Source organism: Nerophis lumbriciformis, linkage group LG14 (genome assembly GCF_033978685.3).
Source record: "Nerophis lumbriciformis linkage group LG14, RoL_Nlum_v2.1, whole genome shotgun sequence".
Classification (NCBI taxonomy): Eukaryota; Metazoa; Chordata; class Actinopteri; order Syngnathiformes; family Syngnathidae; genus Nerophis; species Nerophis lumbriciformis.
In genome coordinates this window covers 13453518-13479823 of record NC_084561.2, presented here as the reverse complement: position 1 = coordinate 13479823, position 26306 = coordinate 13453518, and positions in this window count along the sequence as shown.

Sequence of the window (26306 nt, the reverse complement as noted above, 5' to 3'; positions counted from 1 at the left end):
AGTGAAGAGACGTAACTTCGTCACCTCGCCTGGTTATTGACTCCAACCCAGAATATTACACTGCCCATACCTACGCTCCTTCAAAGGCTGTGCTGCTGGCTGCAAAGCATTGCACTTTCAAATACAACAATGAGTAGAGAGGAGTGTTGTGTGTATATGTGTAAATAAATGAACACTGAAATTCAAGTATTTATTTTATATATATATATATATATATATATATATATATATATATATATATATATATATAAAATAAATACTTGAATTTCAGTGAATTCTAACTATATATATATATATATATACACATATACATTATATATATATATATATATATGTATATGTGTATATATATATATATAGTTAGAATTCACTGAAATTCAAGTATTTATTTTATTTACATGTGTGTGTATATATATATATATATATATATATATATATATACATATAAATAAAATAAATACTTGACTTTCAGTGAATTCTAACTAATATATATATATATGCATTTTATTATATATATATATATAATATATATATATATATATATATATATATATATATATATATATATAATAAAATGCATATATATATATATATATATATATATATATGCATTTTATTATAGAAAGTCAAATATTTTAAAATGTATTTCCGTGAAAGCCATATAATATGTTTTAACACTGAATACAACTGAATGCGTGCATTTTTAAATAAGACCAACATTTTTAGAGTATAATAAGTCTCTTATTCTTTTTAATAACATTGTAATTCTGAAGCTAACTAATAATAAATACAATACTTCTTACCATTAATGCGACTTCTTGAACAGGTGTGGTAGAAATGGACGGATGGATTAAAATGCATGAGAATGTTTTATATTTTTTACGTTATTTTTAACACTGTGATTACCATCGTATTTATTTATTACTTATCGTGTTAAGCAATGTCAGCTATGATTTATCTAAGAGCCAGATGCAGTCATCAAAAGAACCACATCTGCCTCTAGAGCCATAGGTTCCCTACCCCTGCGTTAGATACTAGTGTTACTTTACAATGGCATTATTTTTGTATTGTTTCAGTTCGACAAATTCCTCAGTAAATTCACCAAAATGTCATTGTAGAGTTATTGAGTCTGTTTCGCTGATTATAGAGCAGCTAAAGGGTCCATGACAATGACTTCTGTTTTGTTTGAACAGCCGTTTTACATGCACCGTTTGGAAACAATTAAGGTGTGTAAATAAACATCTACAAATTATTTCTGTGTAAATACAGCTGTCTTCAAATAAAAAAAAACTCCGGACTGGTCACCGGTCTATTGCAGTGCACATATAGACAAAAACACTCACGTCACAAAGTGCCAACATCAAACAATGTCCGTATATTAACAATAATACCCCACTAGTGATGATAATGAGTATCAAAATCTTACATTCCTGCATTAAGTGCATGTAATCGAACAAACATACAAAAAACCTGTTAATTATTTATGCTTCTTGTCATTGCTGAGCAAAGGTCCCATTCACACTGTTCAATTTATAAAAAGGCTCCATGTCACAATGCTGCTCCGAGGGAAAAAGTTGAACATTATTTACAATAATACAGCAAGATGGCCACAGATGGTAGTACCTCTCTCTGAAGGCAGGTCTGTTTGTTTCATTATGAGATGGCTGGTGAGATAAAAGCTCCCCAGATGCTGCGGCGGTGTGTTTTTTTTTTAATGGAATAATACTGACTTGTGAACATAAAGCATTGGAACAGCACTGATACCTGATCCAGGATCTCATTTCCCCTATGGGGAATTTGAATTGTCAACAAAGAGGGACAGGCTGTTTGAACAACATCTACAACATTGCTGCTCATTTTAACCTTGTGTGCCCTCATATAGATACAAATATGTACAGTACCTACATTTAAAATAGTGATTATTTTTTTTAAATCTGTTCGAAAAGATCAATTGCAAAGTCACAGGTCCTTGTTGTTGAAGAGCTGGCTGGCTGTTCGTTCTCACTGCAACAGTACAAAGTTGGAAGCAAATAATTGTCCAAATGATTTCAGGGTCTAATCCATTCCCCGGATGATTAACTAATTCATCAAAAGGGGTCTTTTTTCGATATGTTTGCGCCTCGAAGAAACGGGAGTTGTAAGCGTTTGCACAGCTAAAATGCTAAGCTCAATCTTTTTGTAATCACTCACCGGCTGCTTAAAAATGCAGGCGCGTGATGGAAATTAACCACCGAGGTGAATAATCTGCATTTGTTACAAATGTAATGCTGGACAGTTGCCTGGAGGTTTACTTATATAACATGTATATACAATATATTGCCAAAAGTATTTGGCCACCTGCCTTGAATCACATATGAACTTGATGAAGTGCAAATCCATTCCTAACCCATAGGGTTCAATATGATTTCGGTCCACCTTTTGCAGCTATTACAGCTTCAACTCCTCTGGGAAGGCTGTCCACAAGGTTGCGGAGTGTGTTTATAGGAATGTTCGACCATTCTTCCAAAAGCACATTGGTGACGTCACAGACTGATGTTGGTCCGAGAAGGTCTGGCTCGCAGTCTTGATTGATTGATTGAGACTTTTATTAGTAGATTGCACAGTACAGTACATATTCCGTACAATTGACCACTAAATGGTAACACCCGAAAAAAAATTTCAACTTGTTTAAGTCGGGATCCACGTTAATCAATTCATGGTTTCCGTTCTAATTCATCGGGTTCAGGTCAGGACATTACATTAGTTTTGGATGATAACCCACATTTAGGTATCGATCCGATACCAAGTCGTTACAGGATCGTACATTGGTCATATTCAAAGTCTTCATGTGTCCAGGGACATATTTCCCGAGTTTATAAACACTATATTCAGTGTCAGCCCAAGCCTCCATGGGGCCCAAGCAAAATTTGATTTTGGGGCCCTCTATTTCTGCCAATAATATTGATTGTTGATCATTCACACACCTACTATAAACTCATTGCGGCTCTGGCAGTGTTGTTTACATTATCCTATTGTCAGCCTGGCATGTCTTTACAAATGACATGTCATTTATAAAGATATGGGGGTGGCCCAGTTAAGAACATAAATAATACCAATGAATGAACGAATGATGTCCAAAGTGCCACATATGGTTCCTAATCTTAAAATGTAGAAAACCTTCAGCGACAAGAGTGGCCTGGGGTTGAACCATACTTGCCAACCCTCCCGGATTTTCCGGGAGACTCCCGAAATTCAGCGCCTCTCCCAAAAACCTCCCGGCACAAATTTTCTCCCGAAATTCAGCCGGAGCTGGAGGCCACGCCCCTTCCAGCTCCATGCAGACCTGAGTCCGCTTTCCCACAATATAAACAACGTGCCTGCCCAATCATTATAACTGTAGAATGATGGAGGGCGAGTTCTTGGTTTCTTATGTGAGTTTATTGTTAGGCAGTTTCATTAATGTCCTCCCAGCGCAGTAACAACACACAACAACAGCAGTCACGTTTTTGTCTACCGTAAAGCAGTTTGTCTGCCATAAACAGCAATGTTGTGACACTCTTAAACAGGACAATACTGCCATCTAGTGCATTTGATGAAAGCACTTTTGTGCGTGCCACACAGCAATGCATCATCAGAGAGGGTGTTCAGCATGGTTAGAAAAATAGTGACAGAGAATAGAACAAGGATGGACGATTCAACCCTTAACTTAACAATGAGTAGATGAGTGTTGTGTGTGTATATGTGTAAATAAATGAACACTGAAATGCAAGTATTTATTGTATTTATATATATATATATATATATATATATATATCTAGAATTCACTGAAAGTCAAGTATTCCTTATATATATATATATATATATATATATATATATATATATATATATATATATATATATATATATATATATATATATATATGTATATGTGTATATATATATATATGTATGTGTGGGAAAAAAAATCACAAGACTATTTCATCTCTACAGGCCTGTTTCATGAGGGGGGGTTCCCTCAATCATCAGGAGATTTTAATGGGAGCATTCACATACCATGGTTTGTATAGGGCACAGAGTGGGTGGGTACAGGCTGGCGTAGGGGCGTGGTGATTGGCTCATGTGTTACCTAGGAGGTGTTTCCGTCTGTGGCGGCATGCTGTTACAATTTCGCTGCGCTTGTTGAGGGATGACAGGTCTGGACGGTAAATAATAAACAGTTTCTCTTTCAAGCATAGGTTGCATCTTTTATTACCACTATTGTAAGGTGTGCTGGATGCAAGAATTTGCCATGTTATTGAATATTCAACATTATTGTCTTTGAGGTCCCAAATGTGTTTTCTGAGTTCTGTGGTATTCCGCAGGTTTTGGTTTCTGAAAGAAGCCTTGTGATTGTTCCATCTGGTTTTGAATTCTCCCTCGGTTAATCCTACATATGTGTCGGATGTGTTAATGTCCTTGCGTATTACCTTAGATTGGTAGACAACTGATGTTTGTAAGCACCCCCCGTTGAGAGGGCAATCAGGTTTCTTTCGACAGTTACAGCCTTTGTTGGTTTTGGAGTCGCTCTGTCCGGCGGCCGACGGCTCATTTGCAATTGTTTTGTTGTGGTTTGAGATGATTTGTCGTATATTGTTCATACAGCTGTAGCTCAATTTAATGTTGTTCTTGTTGAATACTTTTCTTAGGGTGTTGTCTTTGGGGAAGTGTTTGTCAATCAGATTGAGGAATTTGTGTCCAATGTTAGTTGAGACGTTTTTGCTGTATGGGGGGTTGTATCAGATGATGTCGTTTCGTTTTCTGTTCTTTTTTGGCTGGTTTCCTGGCGTGGGTTCATAGGTGAGGGTGAAATTGTATCCGCTTTCATCAAGGGCTTTTTGGTACGGGGGGGTTGCTTGGTCAAATTCAGCTTTGCTAGATGACAGCATCGATAGCCTTTTATTAATTCCGGTAGGTATTCTTTTCGTGGTGGTGGGTGGGTGGTTGCTGTCATGGTGCACGTATTGGAGTGTTGTGTTGGGTTTCGTGAATGGTTGGTAGCTGTTATTTCTCAGGTTGAAAGTGACGTCAAGGAAGTTGACGGTTTGCTTGTTGGCTTCAATCGTGATCCATAGGCCGTTCTCTTTGAAAATCTGGCATATGCGCTTCTTGGTATTCTCGCTGCTCCTTGGCGAGGCGCGACACACTGCCAGTCCGTCATCACGGTAAATACCAAGGTTCAGATTGAGGCTAGCGAGCTGGGAGAGGAGGAAACTCCCAACGAGTTCACACGTTTCTGCTCCGTCAAAACTTCCCATAGTGACGTCAAATGTTGCATTGTTCTTTTTTTGCCATGGTGTACTGTTGTGGATGAGAATGGAGTTTTTTGCGTGGATGATGATGTTTCTTTCGTTGCCTGTGATTGAGTCGTAGTCTGAGGCGAAGTCTAGTGCTTGAGTCAGTAGGTCTTGCGTGATGGAAGGGTAAAATTCTTCGATATCAAAGGAGATAAAGTTGTGCTGTTGTTTGTCTTGGATGTTGTTGAACCATTTGATTACTGCTGCTGTATTTCTCCATTGGTTGAGTGGTGTTTTGTCCTTGATTTTTGTGTTGACTCTGTCCAGGATTATTTTGCTGATTTTTCCTATTTCAGATTTAGTTGGGTTTATTAGTCGGCATGTTGGGTTATTTGCGAAGTTGGGTTTGTGGTCCTTCAATGTGATGAAGGCTTCCTTGTTGGCTGTGGCGTCCACCCTGTCCTCAATGTCCAGTTCAGCCGCGATCCTTTTATTTTCCAGGTGGATGTTCTGTAAGGTGTTGGGTTGCGCTTTTTTGTATGATTTGGTGATGCTTCTGTCCAGTAAGGTGTGATGTTCTGGTATGTCCATTCTGTAGAAGTTTGTGGTTTTATCGGCAGCTATGATGAGGTTGTTTACTTTCTTGATGCGCTCCTTGTCATTTTTCAGCTTGGTGAGGAGTGGGTTGCGGATTGGCTTGAATTTGACTGATTGTATCATTTTGAGCATGTCGTTCTCAAAATCCTTTAGTTCCTCAACTGTGGGTGGGTTCTTGGTAAATTTGAATCCGTAAGTTTTCTTTTGCGTTCCTTTTGTTTCAGGGTGGAGGAAAAAATGTGCTTTCCACCGCATCCTTCTTAGGAAGTGTTCCGTCTTTTCTATGAGCCTTAGCTTGTAGTCATTCTGCGCGGGTATGGGAATGTTCTTCGTGGAGTAGTCGATGTTGAATTTTTCCATTTCTGATCGTCGTACAGTGCTCAACAAATGTCAATTTGGAGCGGAGTATATGTCTTAATAAGGTTATCCAAAAAATAGTGCTCGATACCGTAGTAGAGCGCAATATATGTATGTGTGGGAAAAAAAATCACAAGACTATTTCATCTCTACAGGCCTGTTTCATGAGGGGGGGTTCCCTCAATCATCAGGAGATTTTAATGGGAGCATTCACATACCATGGTTTATATAGGGCACAGAGTGGGTGGGTACAGGCTGGCGTAGGGGCGTGGTGATTGGCTCATGTGTTACCTAGGAGGTGTTTCCGTCTGTGGCGGCATGCTGTTACAATTTCGCTGCGCTTGTTGAGGGATGACAGGTCTGGACGGTAAATAATAAACCGTTTCTCTTTCAAGCATAGGTTGCATCTTTTATTACCACTATTGTAAGGTGTGCTGGATGCAAGAATTTGCAATGTTATTGAATATTCAACATTATTGTCTTTGAGGTCCCAAATGTGTTTGCTGAGTTCTGTGGTATTCCGCAGGTTTTGGTTTCTGAAAGAAGCCTTGTGATTGTTCCATCTGGTTTTGAATTCTCCCTCGGTTAATCCTACATATGTGTCGGATGTGTTAATGTCCTTGCGTATTACCTTAGATTGGTAGACAACTGATGTTTGTAAGCACCCCCCGGTGAGAGGGCAATCAGGTTTCTTTCGACAGTTACAGCCTTTGTTGGTTTTGGAGTCGCTCTGTCCGGGGGCCGACGGCTCATTTGCAATTGTTTTGTTGTGGTTTGAGATGATTTGTCGTATATTGTTCATACAGCTGTAGCTCAATTTAATGTTGTTCTTGTTGAATACTTTTCTTAGGGTGTTGTCTTTGGGGAAGTGTTTGTCAATCAGATTGAGGAATTTGTGTCCAATGTTAGTTGAGACGTTTTTGCTGTATGGGGGGTTGTACCAGATGATGTCGTTTCGTTTTCTGTTCTTTTTTGGCTGGTTTCCTGGCGTGGGTTCATATATATATATATATATATATATATATATATATATATATATATATATATATATATATATGAAATACTTGACTTGGTGAATTCTAGCTGTAAATATACTCCTCCCCTCTTAACCGTACTCTGTTGACCTAAAATTGTGTTTTTGTACAATAATATATCTTTGATCATTTAGAAATCATCAGTCAGACTCGTACATGCAAGAAATAAAAAATAATATTTTTTTGTTAATTGCTTTTGGGGGCCCCCTGGTGGCCGCGGGGCCCTAAGCAAGCGCTTAGTACGCTTATGCCTTGGGCCGGCTCTGACTATATTAATTTAAAAAAACGAAAGAAGATGTGATGCCAAAAAATATCTATGTAATCATAGTACTATCGACCAGATATGCTACTGCGGACCGGTAGTTTTCAGAGGCGGTATAGTACCAAATATGATTCATTAGTACCGCAGTACTATACTAATACCGGTATATCTTACAACCATATTACAGTCTAACACAAAAGCTAAGATAATTATTTCCTCCCATATACTGATGTACATCGAATTGTTTTTAAATTTAAATGTACCTTATGTACCACAAATTTGGGCATCAATCCGATACCAAGTCGTTACAGGATCATACATTGGTCATATTCAAAGTCCTCATTTGTCCAGGGACATATTTCCTGAGTTTATAAATATCCATCCATCCATTTTTCTACCGCTTATTCCCTTATGCTCCAGCACCGCCTGCGACCCCGATCTCAGCTACAATCGGGCGAAAGGCGGGGTACACCCTGGACAAGTCGCCACCTCATCGCAGGGCCATCACAGATAGACAGACAACATTCACACTCACATTCACACACTAGGGCCAATTTAGTGTTGCCAATCAACCTATCCCCAGGTGCATGTCTTTGGAAGTAGGAGGAAGCCGGAGTACCCGGAGAGAACCCACGCTGTCACGGGAAAAACATGCAAACTCCACACAGAAAGATCCCGAGCCAGGGATTGAACTCAAGACCTTCGTATTGTGAGGCAGACGCACTAAACCCTCTCCCATATATCAATAATAAAAAACAAAAGATGTGGTGATGCCAAAAAATATCGATGTAATCAAAGTAGTATCAACTAGATACGCTACTGTACTTGGTATCATTACAGTGGATGTTAGGTGTAGATCCACCAATGGCGTTTGTTTACATTGTGATGCCAGTGAGCTACGGTGTGTAGTGAAGCATGTTTAGCTATTCCTCGTTCTGCAGAGATGATACTTGTAAGAAACTGACTTTCTTTGTCGCCATGGAGACCCGGATTAGTGATTTACTATACTATAGCCACGAGCTAGCTAGCCACGTCTTAAAGCACCTCTTCCTGAGGGCGTTTCAGTGTTATGACTTCACCTTTATCGTTAGTTTTTAAGCCAAAATGCGTCCGTTCTCCCTTTTCTGTCTACACACTGTCTGCTTGTAAGTACTCAGTGACTGTGCACTGCCGAACATGCTTGTCTGCTCGTAAACCAGCAATGGCATGACAGGGGTGCGGGGGGTGGGTGGCGTACCGGTACTTTTCAAACACCTTTGGTGGATCTACACTTAACATCCACTGTAAGGATACCAAGTACAGTAGCGTATTGAGTCGATACTACTATGATTACATCGATATTTTTTGGCATCACAACTTCTTTCGTTTTTTTTTAATTTATATAATGTTTATAAACTCAGGAAATATGTCCCTGGACACATGAGGACTTTGAATATGACCAATGTATGACCCTGTAACGACTTGGTATCGGATCGATACCTAAATTTGTGGTATCATCCATAACTAATGTAATGTCCTGACCTGAACCCGATGAATTAGAACGGAGACTGAGAGCCAGGGCTTCTCGACCAACATCAGTCTGTGACCTCACCAATGTGCTTTTGGAAGAATGGGCGAACATTCCTATAAACACACAACCTTGTGGACAGCCTTCCCTGAAGAGTTGAAGCTGTAGTAGCTGCAAAAGGTGGACTGACATCATATTGAACCCTATGGGATGGCACTTGGAGTTCATATGTGAGTCAAGGCAGGTGGCCAAATCGTACCGAAAATTATTCATTAGTATCGCGGTACTACAATAATACCGGTATACCCTACTTAGGATCAAACATTGAGTACAAATGTTTGCCCTTCCCTCTATCACTGAGTGGAATGATGATTTTCACCCGTCTTGTACTTTAGGAAATGATCACAAGGGGCAAGAGTCATCACCTCAATTTGAATTAAAAACAGAACGAGAATACAAATGACTGTTTTCTGGTCTTGAGAATGTTTTGTGTCGGCCCGCTCGTGATTTCTACCCCTGCTGATTAGAAGCCATCGGCAGACTTGTTTTGTTTTTTTGTCTTCTTCTTTCACTTCAATTTCAAATTTCCAAGCTCCCTCCTCTTATGCTGTATTACCATTATTGCTAGCGGTGAAACTCTATCAAGCTGTCTGGTACCTGCAGACACGCGTGGAAATTGCTGCAAAACTCCAGTCTAAATGTAAATGGATTCAAGTAATTGTTATCTTTTGTGAGAATAACTTTTTTCATTGACTTGGTGGGAAGGGGGGGGCGGCGAAAGGCCTAGGTGGTTATTTTCCTCCCAATTAGCATAAGTTGAATTTAATGCTCAATACCCTAAGAGGGGGGTCAGATACTGAGCCAGCAGGAACAAGAGAAACAGGCGTTTTGTTGTGATGGAACTCATGAATTCTCGAATAAAAAGCACCATACTTAAAGTTATTTGACTATTTGTAACCACATCTTGCATCATTAATTGGTTATTTTCAGACGTTTTACTAGTCCATTATTAAGTAGTGATGCACATTTTAGCAAAATTTGCCATTTCTACACTGCAAAAACTGAAATCTAAGTAAGATTAAATATCTCAAATAAGGGTGATATTTGCTTATTTTCTGTCCGATAAGATAATTCTTCTCACTAAGCAGATTTTATGTTAGTGTTTTACTTGCTTTAAAGGGGAACATTATCACAATTTCAGAAGGGTTAAAACCATACTTGCCAACCCTCCCGGATTTTCCGGGAGACTCCCGAAATTCAGCGCCTCTCCCGAAAACCTCCCGGGACAAATTTTCTCCCGAAAATCTCCCGAAATTCAGGCGGAGCTGGAGGCCACGCCCCCTCCAGCTCCATGCGGACCTGAGTCCGCTTTCCCACGATATAAACAGTGTGCCTGCCCAATCACATTGTAACTGTAGAATGATCGAGGGCGAGTTCTTGGTTTCTTATGTGGGTTTATTGTTAGGCAGTTTCATTAACGTCCTCCCAGCGCGGCAACAACACACAACAGCAGCAGTCACGTTTTTGTCTACCGTAAAGCAGTTTGTTTGCCGTAAACAGCAATATTGTGACACTCTTAAACAGGACAATACTGCCATCTATAACATCAATAACATATACGTCTTTTAGAGAGTGCAGTGCACAACTGCGCACACAACAAGGAGACGAAGCAGAAGAACGAGGAAGATACAGCCATGGCGACGCCGACGACGAGTAAGATGAAGAAATACGCTTTGTTGCACCTTTCCTGCCTGAGTCCGGCGATTAGTTGCAAATCTTGCTTCATTGATTGCTTGCACACAGCCAGTCCAACACAAAACAAACTAGTCCCCGCCCGCACTCACGCTACCGCTCCCTCTCTTCTCTCGCCCACACACTCACTGACATCACTCACCTCACATGCTCACCTATTAAAGGGCCACACATACGCTATTCTCATAACAGCTTGTAAGTTCCAAGCTGCAGCTGCGATTGGACCTGGATAGCTCCGGGAAGAAGTAGTGGACTACCAAGTGCTTGGCACTGAAGATCTTCCTCAGGAAGCAAAGATTGACCGGTTTTGGGCCATGCTAGGGAGAGATGGAAGATTCCAGACTCTATTGCATTTGATGAAAGCACTTTTGTGCGTGCCACATATCAATGCATCATCAGAGAGGGTGTTCAGCATGGTTAGAAAAATAGTGACAGAGAATAGAACAAGGATGGACAATTCAACCCTTAACTCAACAATGAGTAGATGAGTGTTATGTGTGTGTATATGTGTAAATAAATGAACACTGAAATTCAAGTATTTATTTTATTTATATATACACATATATATATATATATATATATATATATATATATAAAATAAATATATATATATATATATATATATATATATATATATATATATATATATATATATATATATATATAGCTAGAATTCACTGAAAGTCAAGTATTTCTTAGATATATATATATATATATATATATATATATATATATATATATATAAAATAAATATATATATATATATATATATATATATAGCTAGAATTCACTGAAAGTCAAGTATTTCTTAGATATATATATATATATATATATATATATATATATGAAATACTTGACTTGGTGAATTCTAGCTGTAAATATACTTCTCCCCTCTTAACCACGCCCCTAACCATGCCCCCGCCCGACCACGCCCACCCCATCCCCCCACCTCCCGAAATTGGAGGTCTCAAGGTTGGCAAGTATGGTTAAAACCATTAAAAATCAGTTCCCAGAGGCTTATTTTATTTTTCGAAGTTTTTTTCAAAATGTTACCCATCACGCAATATCCCTAAAAAAAAGCTTCAAAGTGCCTGATTTTAACCATCGTTATATACACCCGTCCATTTTCCTGTGACGTCACATAGTGATACCGATACAAACAAACATGGTGGATAGAACAGCAAGTTATAGCGACATTAGCTCGGATTCAGACTCGGATTTCAGCGGCTTAAGCGATTCAACAGATTACGCATGTATTGAAACGGATGGTTGTAGTGTGGAGGCAGGTAGCGAAAACGAAATTGAAGAAGAAACTGAAGCTATTGAGCCATATCGGTTTAAACCGTATGCAAGCGAAACCGACTAAAACGACACGACAGCCAGCGACACGGGAGAAAGCGAGGACGAATTCGGCGATCGCCTTCTAACCAACGATTGGTATGTGTTTGTTTGGCATTAAAGGAAACTAACAACTATGAACTAGGTTTACAGCATATGAAATACATTTGGCAACAACATGCACTTTGAGAGTGCAGACAGCCCAATTTTCATCAATTAATATATTCTGTAGACATACCCTCATCCGCTCTCTTTTCCTGAAAGCTGATCTGTCCAGTCCAGTCGGAAATGCATCTGCTTTGAGTGTCGCAGGATATCCACACATTCCTGCCATCTCTGTCGTAGCATAGCTTTCGTCGGTAAAGTGTGCGGAACAAACGTCCAATTTCTTGCCACTTTCGCATCTTTGGGCCACTGGTGCAACTTGAATCCGCCCCTGTTCGTGTTGTTACACCCTCCGACAACACACCGACGAGGCATGATGTCTCCAAGGTACGGAAAACAGTCGAAAAAACGGAAAATAACAGAGCTGATTTGACTCGGTGTTTGTTTGTAATGTGTTTGAGAAAATGGCGGATTGCTTCCCGATGTGACGTCACGTTGTGACGTCATCGCTCCGAGAGCGAATAATAGAAAGGCGTTCAATTCGCCAAAATTCACCCATTTAGAGTTCGGAAATCGGTTAAAAAAATATATGGTCTTTTTTCTGCAACATCAAGGTATATATTGACGCTTACATAGGTCTGGTGATAATGTTCCCCTTTAAGTGTTTTGGTCCTAAATGATCTCAGTAAGATATTGCCGCTTGTTGCTGAGATTTGATGACCTATATTGAGTAAAACATGCTTGAAACTAGAAAAATCAACTGTTGCAAAGCTGTGTCATCAACACTCACAAGTATAAAACTACTTGTTCAAAGTAATAATTTCTTATTTCAAGCATGGAAAAAAAAATCATGTCTCATAATTAAAACGGATGACAGCCAAATGGACTTTGCTGTTTTATTTTCAATGAAACAATAGAAAATACGTACTCATATAGTAGTAGAGTCGGCACAGTACAGTAAACTGACAGTTAACAAACATTTAACATGTGACATTTCAAACTTTTTTGAACAGAAATAGTTCATGCACATTCAGATAAATTATTCAAAATTACAATAAAAACATTTTTTGCCGGGGGCCGGTCTGTGTATATATGCGCACTAATTGACTGAAAGTGCACGCACTTGGCACGATGATGTCATGTTATCGATGGAAAAATGCATTTTTAGACAATATGATTTGCCTGAGCGGCTAGGAGACCCCGAGAGTAACAAGCGGTTGCCTTGTTGCCGTTCCATTAATTTTTAGTATAAGTTTGCTGGTTTCAAGAAATGTAATGCCGAGCGCATATCATTATGTCAAGATAATGGCACTCGCATTTACTTAATTTAAGAATATTTTTCAATATATTGAGCAAAAAGGTCTCTTTTTTTTTACCAAAAAACATGCACTTATTAGTGAGAATATACTTATTTTAAGGTATTTTTTGGGTTCATTGAGGTTAGCTAATTTTGCTTGTTTGGAAAGTCGTGACAAGCTGAATTTTTTTGTTCTATTGGCAGATAATTTTGCTTAGTTCAAATAAAATACCCCTATTTTTATTTATTTTTTTCCTGTTTTTGAACACTGACTTTTTGCAGTGTACTCATGTAAACAGAAACACACATGAGTTGAGTTTGCAGCGTGACGGTCATCCATGCATCTATTTGTCTTTCTGTCACTCGCACGTAGGCATGCACACCTCTCAGCACAAACCCATCTCGCCATGTGACATGCTTCACGCACCGAGGCGTCCAAAGCTGATAAGCAACCAACCGCCACAAGCACTCCACCTCCAAAAGAAATATCGCCAAAAGTTCTCAAAAAGCAGAAGTGTCCACGGGAGACTCCACAAAGCTGTTATGCATGAGTTAGTGAGCTGTCCCATTGATCGGCCTCTCCACCAAGTCCACCGTGCCTTGGTGGAGCCCACTTTGCAAAACATTACTCAAGGGGAAGGCGAAAGGGGTGTAAAATCCTCCCTTTCAGAGGTAAGTTTTGGTTCCAATATTGTAATGTCCTTTCTCTACATGCACAGCACACTGCAAAAAGCCAGTGTTCAAAAACAAGAAAAAAATAAAATAAAATTAAGGGTATTTTATTTGAACTAAGCAAAATAATCTGCCAATAGAACAAGAAAATTCAGCTTGTCAAGACTTTCTAAAACAAGTAAAATTAGCTAGCCTCAATGAACCCAAAAATACCTTTTAAAATAAGTATATTCTCACTAATAACAAGTGCACTTTTCTTGATAGAAAAAAAAATGAGACCTTTTTGCTCAATAAGTTGAAAAATATTCTTAGATTAAGTAAATGCTAGTGCCATTACCGTATTTTTCGGACTATAAGTCGCTCCGGAGTATAAGTCGCACCGGCCGAAAATGCATAATAAAGAAGGAAAAAGACATATAAGTCGCATTTTTTGGGGAAATGTATTTGATAAAACCCAACACCAAAAATAGACATTTGAAAGGCAATTTAAAATAAAAGAATAGTGAACAACAGGCTGAATAAGTGTACGTTATATGAGGTATAAATAACCAACTGAGAACGTGCCTGGTATGTTAACGTCACATATTATGGTAAGAGTCATTCAAATAACTATAACATATAGAACATGCTATACGTTTACCAAACAATCTGTCACTCCTAATCGCTAAATCCCATGAAATCTTATACGTCTAGTCTCTTACGTGAATGAGCTAAATAATATTATTTGATATTTTACGGTAATATGTTAATAATTTCACACATAAGTCGCTCCTGAGTATGTCGCACCCCCGGCTAAACTATGAAAAAAACTGCGATTTATAGTCCGAAAAATACGGTATCTTGACATAATGATATGCGCTCGGCATCGTGATTTTTTTTTTTTCATGCTTGAAGTAAGAAATTATTACTTTAAAAAAGTAGTTTTATACTTGCGAGTGTTAATGACACAGATTTGCAACAGTTGATATTCTAGTTGCAAGCATGTTTTACTCTATAGGTCATAAAATCTCAGCAACAAGCTGTAATATCTTACTGAGATCATTTAGGACCAAAACCCTTAAAACAAGTAAAACACTCTAACATAAAATCTGCTGAGTGAGTATAATTATCTTATCACACAGAAAATAAGCAAATATCACCCTTAATTGAGATATTTAATCTTACTTAGATTTCAGATTTGCAGTGCAGCGTTGTGCACATTGACGTAAAAAGTGATAATCGGCCATTGCAAGCACAAAAGCTTTTCAAAATACACACTTAAGAGCTCATGATAAATATTAGCAATTCCATCGAATAAACACAACATATTCAACTGGATGCATTATTGCCAAATCTGATATGATCTATAAGAATTATGGTGGAAACCTCAACTGATTAAGAAACACATACACCTTACACTGCTTCACACTGGTTTTGTCACAATACCAATATTTTGGTACTGGTACCAAAATTATTTCGATACTTTTCGATACTTTTCTAAATAAAGGGGACCACAAAAAATTGCAGTGTTGGCTTTATTTTAACAAAAAATATTGTGGTACATTAAACATATGTTTCTTAATGCAAGTTTGTCCTTAAATAAAATAGTGCACATACAAGACAACTTGTCTTTTAGTAGTAAGTAAACAGACTCCTAATTTAGTCTGCTGACATATGCAGTAACATATTGTGTAATTTTCCATTCCATTATTTTGTCAAAATTATTAAGGACAAGTGGTAGAAAATGAATTATTAATCTACTTGTTCATTTACTGTTAATATCTGCTTACTTTCTCTTTTAACATGTTCTATCTACACTTCTGTTAAAATGTAATAATCACTTATTCTTCTGTTGTTTGATACTTTACATTAGTTTTGGATGATACCACAAATTTGGGTATCAATCCGATACCAAGTCGTTACAGGATCATACATTGGTCATACTCAAAGTCCTCATGTGTCCAGGGACATATTTCCTGAGTCCATCCATCCATCCATCTTCCTCCGCTTATCCGAGGTCGGGTCGCGGGGGCAGCAGCCTAAGCAGGGAAGCCCAGACTTCCCTCTCCCCAGCCACTTCGTCCAGCTCCTCCCGGGGGATCCCGAGGCGTTCCCAGGCCAGCCGGGAGACATAGTCTTCCCAACGTGTCCTGGGTCTTCCCCGTGGCCTCCTACCGGTCGGACGTGCCCTAAACACCTCCCTAGGAAGGCGCTCGGGTGGCATCCTGACCAGATGCCCGAACCACCTCATCTGGTTCCTCTCCATGTGGAGGAGCAGGTAGAGAAGTTCCGGTTGGATATATTTCCTGAGTTTATAAACATAATATACATTAAAAAAAACAAAGATGTTGTGAGAAGATACACTACTGTACTTGGGGGGGTTGATGGTAACAGGGGTGTACCTGTATATTGTAGCCCAGAAGAATTGGGGATGCAAGGGATTCTGGGTATTTGTTCTGTTGTGTTTATGTTGTGTTACGGTACGGATGTTCTCCCGAAATGTGTTTGTCATTCTTGTTTGGTGTGGGTTCACAGTGTGGTGCATATTTGTAACAGTGTTAAAGTTGTTTATACGACCACCCTCAGTGTGACCTGTATGGCCTTGATAAAGTGTGTCTTGCAGTCTCTTTCGTGTGTAAGCAGAAGCCACACACAACATGTGACTGGGCCGGCACGCTGTTTGTATGGTGAAAAAGCGGAATATTGTTGTCTGGGTGAAAATCGAGAGAAATTCGGGAGAATGGTTCCCCCGGGAAATTTTCGGGAGGGGCACTGAAATTCGGGAGTCTCCCGGAAAAATCGGGAGAGTTGGCAAGTATGGGTATACCGTACAACCCTACTTCACACTATGTGAAACAAACAAGTGGCAGCTGATGAGAGATGGTGACTGAGGAACGTCTTTGACCTTAACAGCTGCTGTTTGTCAGCAGAGAGCTGCTTTCAATGCTCTCTTATAAAGAGTTAGCCTCTGGGCTCCAGGATTTAGGATGTGATAAGGTAATTGGCTAGTGTTTACACAGACGTATAGTTGGTCCTCCATCGCTGGTCCACTAACAAAGAGGTTAACAACCATCAGTCCAGTCCGAGATTAAACAAATACCCAACTACTTACTCATCAAATCCTGGGTGCAAACAGCCGATTGTTTCTTTTTGAAAATGCAATTTTGGACCCTTAATCCCAGATAACAAAGGTGATAAGAACGTTGATCCTCTTCTGTTAATTAAACATGTGAATGCTGTTTAAGTGTTTTGTATTGCAATAGATTTTGACTATCAATAAGCAATTTAATATATAAACTTTTTTTTTTTGGACTTCTTCTCTAGTAAATTTCAATTACATTCCAATGATTGTTCTTGCGGTCTTTGTGATTGGATTCACCTGACATGATCAGCCTGTCTGTATTTTATGTCAGCCAATCAACTGCCTAGAGGTTCTACACAGCTGTGTCCCATTTATCTGAGTCTTGAGTCAGAGGCGGTTTAGTGGACGATCTGTCATGTCAGATCCTCTGTCAGATGTTCTTGTCCTGTGTATCCTCTGTCCTCTTCAGCTTCCAGTTAAGTTGTTTTGCTGCTGCCTAAAGGAATCCTATTGTGATTTTTATTCTACAATTAATACACTTGCTTGTGGTGTGCTTAGTGGTACTTTGCTCAATTTTGGCACACATTTTGCTTTGCAGGACAGAGCCCCTAAACCAGGCCTGGGCAATGAGAAAAAAATGTGTCTGGGGGCCGGTATATCTCATTTTTAGGAACACTAATACAAAACCTCACAATAATATCTGATTGAATGCTAAAAACGTTATGACAGACCGCCTTAAAAAATAGAATTTTATGGAATTTTAACTTTTTTTACTGAATGAGACACCCAGAATGTACATGGAAATAAAGAATGGGGGGTTTACAATATTAGCTATGAACGATAAAACACTGAATATTGACACATATGAACATCACATTCCTTCTCGATCAACATATTTTACAATCATACAAAAATGCAACAAACACAGCGAAATATGAACACGAAGGGTAAAAAAACAAAAACATCTACAATCTGATTTATCTGATATATCACTAAGCTTTAGAACTTTGTTGTAAAAATCTACTTCCGTGTCTGTCCCTGACAACCGCATTTCAGGCTGGCCAATCTGTAAACGCTCCCCACCCACACTGCTTGGTGCCTCGTCTGAGCTGCTGTGACTTACATTACCATAGTAACTAGTATATCATGCAAAAGCGCAGATTACAACAATTGGAATAGTTTGTATAGTTCAAGACTTACGGTAATTTGAAAACATCACTGCACATCATAATGGCAGCTCCACTTTCCATCTTAAACATCTAAAAAAATTATTTACTTAAACTTATTTCCAAAAACGTAATGTCCGGCGGGCCAGATTGAAAAGCTTAACGGGTCGCATGTGGCCCCAGGGCCTTAATTTGCCCAGTTTTGCCCTAAACGGACAGAGATCTCACAATACTTTTTGCGAAATCTCCCAATACTTAATAAACGTCTCCCACGGTTGATGGGTAGGCTCCTCCATCGCTGTGTCTGTTTTACTTCCGGTTCACTGACATAGGAAAAAAAAACTTTCGCGAGATCTCGCAAAAAGTATTGCGAGATTTTGCAAAAAGTATTGTGAGATCTGGCAAAAGTATTGCCAGATCTCGCAAAACATTTTTTTTCCTATGTCAGTGAACCGGAAGTAAAACAGACACATGAAGTTTGGTTCTTTTTATGAATTTATTATGGGTCTACTGAAAATGTGAGCAAATCTGCTGGGTCAAAAGTATACATACAGCAATGTTAATATTTGCTTACATTGTCTCTGACGGACATCTACACCTCCCGCTGCCTCAACAGAGCCAGTGCCATCATCAAGGACAGCACCCACCCTGGCTCTGACCTGTTCCACCTGCTGCCCTCTGGGAAGCGCTACAGGTGCATTAAAACCAAAACAAACAGGCTAAAGAACAGCTTCTTCCCCAGGGCCATAACCATCCTGAACGGACTGCCCCATTGTCCCTCATAACTGCCTTCTCTTCGGTGCAATAACCCATTCCACCAACCACCCTGTTTTTGTTTTGTTTTTTTTCATGTATATATTCATTTCACACCATATTCATTGCACTTCTACATTTTTTATATTTTTATATATTTGCACATTGTTTTTCTAGCATGCACACATCGCACTGTATGGAATGGCCTCAATCTCGTTACCTTGCGTAATGACAATAAAGCTGATTCTGATTCTGATTCTGATTCTGACATGTCCCTTGGCAAGTTTCACTGCAATAAGGCGCTTTTTGTAGCCATCCACAAGCTTCTGGTTGAACTTTTGACCAGTCCTCTTGACAAAATTGGTGCAGTTCAGCTGAATTTGTTGGTTTTCTGACATGGACTTGTTTCTTCAGCATTGTCTACAAGTTTAAGTTAGGACTTTGGGAAGGTCATTTTAAAACGAATTTAAAGCGATTGACCACATAACTTTCCTCCAGAAGGACTTATCTTTGTCTATGGGATGTCAGATGAAACAAAAATGGAACTGTTGGCCACAATACCGAGCAATATGTTTGAAGGAGAAAAGGGGAGGCGTTTAATCCCAGGAACACCATTCCTACCGTCAAGCATGGTGGTCGTTATATTATGCTCTGGCCCTGTTTTGCTGCCAATGGAACTGGTGCTTTACAGAGAGTAAATGAGACAATCAAAATTCTTCAGGACAACCTAAATGCATCAGCCCGGAGATTGGGTCTTGGGCGCAGGTGGGTGTTCCAACAGGACAATGACCCCAAACACACATCAAAAGTTGAAAAGGAATGGCTAAATCAGGCTGAAATTAAGGTTTTAGAATGACTTTCCCAAAGTCCTGACTTAAACCCCAATGTGGACATTGCTGAAGAAACAAGTTCATGTCAGAAAAACCAACAAATTTAGCTGAACTGCACCAATTTTGTCAAGAGGACTGGTCAAAAAGTCAACCAGAAGCTTGCCAGAAGCTTGTGGATGGCTACCAAAAGCGCCTTATTGCAGTGACACTTGTCAAGGGACATGTAACCAAATATTAATATTGCTGTATGTATACTTTTGACCCAGCAGATTTGGTCACATTTTCAGTAGACGCATAATAAATTCATAAAAAGAACCAAACTTCATGTGTCTGTTTTACTTCCGGTTCACTGACATAGGAAGAAAATGTTTTGCGAGATCTCGCAATACTTTTGCCAGATCTCACAGAACTTTTTGCAAAATCTCGCGAAAGTTTTTTTTTTCCTATGTCAGTGAACCGGAAGTAAAACAGACACAAACAGACAGCACAGACAAAAAAGTATGTGCTCCAATCACAGTATCACAAAAAAATAAGAGTTGTAGAAATTATTGGAAACTCAAGACAGCCATGACATTGTCCTTCACAAGTGTATGTAAACTTTTGACCACAACTGGATATATGTAAAATTTTCTGGATTTAAGGGTATTTATGCACAATCTTTCCATGAAATATGAAAGTTTTTACATGACATGTTGCGGAAAAGTCAATTGTTGAACCACGTCATCTCACCATGACAGGCTATTGTTTTGATTTTTTTTAATTAGAATGAGTTGGCTGATGAAAATGTCAGCCTTATGAGTTGAGTGTTTCGCGACTAAAAAACCTACCGTAATCAGATCTTAGCGTCTGTCTTACTATTTACTTCCTGAATTGAAGTGACAAATGCAAAGTAAAATTGATGATACCTGACACAATAGTGGTCTACGTAGCAATGCTGCTCTGTTCATTCTGTAATGGCCATTCCCAGAAGGCCTTTTCACCCTCTTCAAGCTGTACTACATTGTCTTCAAGTCTCTCACTGGCGTTACGCTTGCATCTATGCAGCTGAAGCAATGGCTCATGTTCTGTGGTAAATTGCTGCTGCCTAAAGGTACAGCGTTCTGAATAACCCAACATAATATCTCGCATGGTGGCCACTGGCCTGTGTGTACAGACATTGTTCTCCTATTGTTCTGCTGTTGTCCTCAGGGAGATTTTCCATACCTAATATGAACCATTGGGTTCTTTTTGAAGATGATATTCTAGAGATCAATATGAATGAGTTTTGTCAGTGAAGACTTGACCCTATTTGGAGCAAGTGCACTGCCGTGCAGGACTAGAGGTTGAACTAAAAGCAGTCAAATCACAAGACAGGCTCCAGGCACTGGTCTGGTCTCAATCTCAGATAAATAAATCACAGTGTAATACCTGTCTCATATAATTCCTCCGCTGGATTTGTGACTGGAATACAGGCCCAGGGTACAAAGCATCTCAATAAGTTAAAAAAGTGGAGAGTTGGTACTTTGGATGAAGAGTTTAACAAGAGTGTTGGCAGACATAAGGTAGGATTTGTCTACTTCTCTGTCACGACAGTTCTTTTTTTTTGGCTGAAGCATTGGGGGAGAAGTCACGGATTGAGTTACTCTGATTAGAAGATTGTACAGACTGACGCGCCAGGATAAAGGATGTGCGAGCCATGTTGGATGTAACTCTAGCTGGACGCTAGTCTCCAGGTTAATTGGTAGGATTAGAGAGACAGGTGTTCACGGCTTGTTCGAAGACCAGTGTACACCTGAGACAGAGGTAGTGGTGGGCTTTTCAGCGTAGCATAAAATTGCTACACTATTGTGTTTTCAGGAAACGTCAATGAAAGCACTTGGAGGCAATCTGGCATGTCTTATGACCATCTTTACACATCCTGCCCAGAAGGTTGGCTTGCATTGTCACACTTAAAGCCCGCTTATTCCTTTTCTGTTTTGTTGCAGAACTCTTGCCTGTATACAGACACTGCTACAACAGTCCTAATCTGAAAGGCTAATGTTTTAGGAAGGAGAGGCTTAAGATAAATCTTTAATTTGCAGCATCATTCAGAGCTGTTGTCAAGCCTTGGAGATTAGTTTCTAGAAAATAACTGCTATGGTACATTTTAAGTTGCTGGGGGTTGTAAGTAAAGGTGATCACAAAAATCCTCCTTTGGTTGTTTGTTTTTGTGCAAACAACAATGGGGGTTTTCTCTGTAACTGACCCCGTGCAAGAAACCTTTGCTTAGTAACTATGACTACCAGACTTTCTTTTCATACTCACCTGAAACCAAAAACCCCGGACAAGGTCTGTGAAAGAAGAATGTGGCAGGGTTACAAAGAGGCCATTTGTGCAAGCATGACTAAAACAATGCCTGAGGGTGCTCTTATGCTTTCCTACAGAGTCTGATCAAGTTCTCACCATCCGCCTTCTGTCCTCAGCTGCCCGCTTAGTCGTCATCAACATTTCTGTAATTTTCGATCCCCGCCCTATTAACACCCTGTGACAACTCTCAATCAAAGTCACTTTAAATTACTTTGGAATTGGAACGAGAAGGGGACATTTTTCACACAGATACTTTACTTCTCTTTCTGTCCTCCAACTGGTCCTATGGGCCTTTTAGAACTTTAGAAAAAGGTTTACAGCATGGATTGGTTGGATTCGTTTAGTACTTCTTTATAGGAGCCCTGGACCACTGTGTTTAAGGGCAGGGATCATAAATGACAGAAAATTAAATGAGCTGCATCCCAAAATTATCAGCCGGCTGCTGTATTTTCTCTGCGGCTAACAATAGAAACCCTGGCTTTTGATTAATAATCCCTGTCATGTTTTTATTAAGTACGGATTCATATCCGTGTTAGGAGCGAGCAGGGATAATCCAAGGAAGGAGGTGTAGCCATTGTGTAAACAAGCACTTTGCGAGAGTTCATCTTTTAACTGCAAGACTCAAAGAGCAAAGACCAGTCCCTCCAGGATTTTGCTGGCTTTTTTTGTGATTGGAATGAATTTGCGGCAGTTTTTTTCAGAAAGTTGCAATGTTTTGAGGCTTATATTTGTCAATAACATTGAATCAACTTGTGATTTTATACATTTTGTATCAATGTTTTAAGTGTTCATCGAAACCTTTACCTCAAAAAGCAAATGATTGTAACAAAAATTGAAAAACAAAAACTTTGTACTGCATTGATGTTTTACTCGATTTATACCGCATATACTTACAAGCAAACACGTCAGAAAAAGCAAATTACTGTATTTTAATACATTACGAATAATAGTACTAATTTATTACAATCATAGAAACAAATGCCACCAAAGGCTTCCAAGTTTCAGACATTCTCCATGTTTGTTTTACGCTTGTAAAGTGTTTTGACCAAACCTAAACATTCTTTCATGTTCCAAAAGATTTATCTCTGCACATTAAAAGCATATGTAAACTGATGAGTGTGAACTGTAGCAGCAATTTGTGTTGGTATTTGATCGACGATGAAGGACTTTCATCACACTTCAACATCTCTGTCATGCATACTTGCCAACCTTGAGACCTCCGATTTCGGGAGGTGGGGTGGGTGGGGCGTGGTCGGGGGCGGGGCGTGGTTGGGGCGGGGGGCGTGGTTAAGAGAGGAGGAGTATATTTACATCTAGAAATCACCAAGTCAAGTATTTCATATATATATATATATATATATATATATATATACATATATATATAAGAAATACTTGAATTTCAGTGTTCATTTATTTACACATATACACACACATAACACTCATCTACTCATTGTTGAGTTTAGGGTTGAATTGTCCATCCTTGTTCTATTCTCTGTCACTATTTTTCTAACCATGCTGAACACCCTCTCTGATGATGCATTGCTGTGTGGCATGCACAAAGGTGCTTTCATCAAATGCACTAGAGTCTGGAATCTTCCATCTCTCCCTAGCATGGCCCAAAACCGGTAAATCTTTGCTTCCTGAGGAAGATCTTCACTGCCAAGCACTTGGTAGTCCACTACTTCTTCCCGGAGGCTATCCAGGTCCAATCGCAGCTGCGGCTTGGAACCTACAAGCGTATATCTTCATCTTACTCGTCGTCGGCGTCGCCATGGCTATATCTTCCTCGTTCTTCTGCTTCGTCTCCTTGTTGTGTGCGCAGTTGTGCACTGCACTCTCTAAAAGCTCTAGATGTTATTGTCACATATGCATGTACAGTAGATGGCAGTATTGTCCTGTTTAAGAGTGTCACAACATTGCTGTTTACGGCAGACGAACTGCTTTACGGTAGACGAAAACGTGACTGCTGTTGTTGTGTGTTGTTACCGCGCTGGGAGGACGTTAATGAAACTGCCTAACAATAAACCCACACAAGAAACCAAGAACTCGTCCTCGATCATTCTACAGTTATAACGTGATTGGGCAGGCACGCTGTTTATATTGTGGGAAAGCGGGCGTGAAAACAGGCTGTCGACACGTCACTCAGGTCCGCATGGAGCTGGAGGGGGCGTGGCCTCCAGCTCCGGCTGAATTTCGGGAGATTTTCGGGAGAAAATTTGACCCGGGAGGTTTTCGGGAGAGGCGCTGAATTTCGGGAGTCTCCCGGAAAATCCGTGAGGGTTGGCAAGTATGCTGTCATGTAAATGCTGCCTTTTGCTCGATCAGCATTGCAAATTGAAATCACTTCCCAATGGACTTACCCTGGATAAATACAGGTTAGAAAATATATACATGTAAACTAGGCAATGAAGATGCCTGTGTGTTGTTAAATGTTTATTTACCACATTACCCAGAAGCTGTGGACAGGAACCGGACATATGTCGAAGCTGAGCGGGAGGAGAACAATTGGGCCGTTTGAGCAATTGAGAGTCCCTTGAGGGACTGAACTACACTGAACAAAAAATATAAACGCAGCACTTTTGTTTTTGCTCCCATTTTTCATGAGTTCAACTCAAAGATCGAGAACATTTACTGTATACACAATATCTATTCCTCTCAAATATTGTTCAGAAATCTGTCCAAATCTAGGTTAGTGAGCATTTCTTCTGATTAAACAGCATGATTTTTGCACAGGTGTGCCTTTGGCTGCCCACAATAAAAGGCCACTTTGAAATGTGCAGTTTTATCACACAGCACTACGCCACGGATGTCGCAAGTTTTGAGGGAGCATGCAGTTTGCATGCTGACTGCGGGAATGTCCACCTGAGCTGTTGCCTGTGAATTGTCTGTTCATTTCTTTACCATAAGCCGTCTCCAAAGGGGTTTTAGAGAATTTGGCAGTACATCCAACCAGCCTCAAAACCGGAGACCACATGTAACCACACCAGCCCAGGACCTCCACATCCAGCAGGTGCACCTCCATTTACTGGAAGCTGAAATCATCCCAGTTCTTGCATGGCCAGCATACTTACTGGACATGTCACCAGGTTTGGGATGCGGTGCATCAGCGTATACGACAGCTGTTCCAGTTCCTGCCAATATCCCGCAACTTTCACAGCCATTAAAGAAGAGTGGACCAACATTCGAAATGCCACAATCAACAACTTGATTAACTTTTCTGACAACCCCCACAATACTCATGCTGTTTAACATGCCACACATGTGAGGTGGGATGGATTATATTGGCAAAGAAGAAATGCTCACTAACACAGATTTATACAGATCTGTGAACAATATTTGAGAGGAATATGTATTTTGTTTGTTTAGTAAAAGTTTTAGATCTTTGAGTGCGACTCATGAAAAATGGAGTGTATATGTTATATTTTTGTTAAGTAGACCTTTTGTACTATTGAAGACAATGATATTCTAGTCTAGAATTGACAACAAAACTGAAATTACTGACAAAACTCCATAAACACCTAAACAGGTTTTTACTCATGCCCAACGATTTGCAAGTCAAAAAAAAAAAATATATATCCAATAAAAATAAAAAATAAAGATTTGCAAGTATAAGAACAACAATATTTACTCTCGAAGCACACAAAATATCCCTCTACAAAGACAGGTGGTGCTGCTGAGTCAATTTAAGGCCTTTATTTGGGCATGGTGCCGTCCGCCAATAAAAACAAAGAATAATGTGTAATTAGGGAATAATGATTAATTAAGAAGCGTCACTAAATAACATAACATGATTTACAACAATGGGATGATAAAATACATGTTAACTTACAGGTTTAGCTTGTTTTCCCTATTTTCTGTTTGCCATTTTACTCCCTCCACTGCTTCTTCTTTTTTTTTTGGCAGATGGCACCATGCACAAATAACAGTAGCACTGATAGCCTTAAATTGACTCAGCAGCACCCTCTGCCAAAAGTTTTAACTTGAAGACAAATATTTTT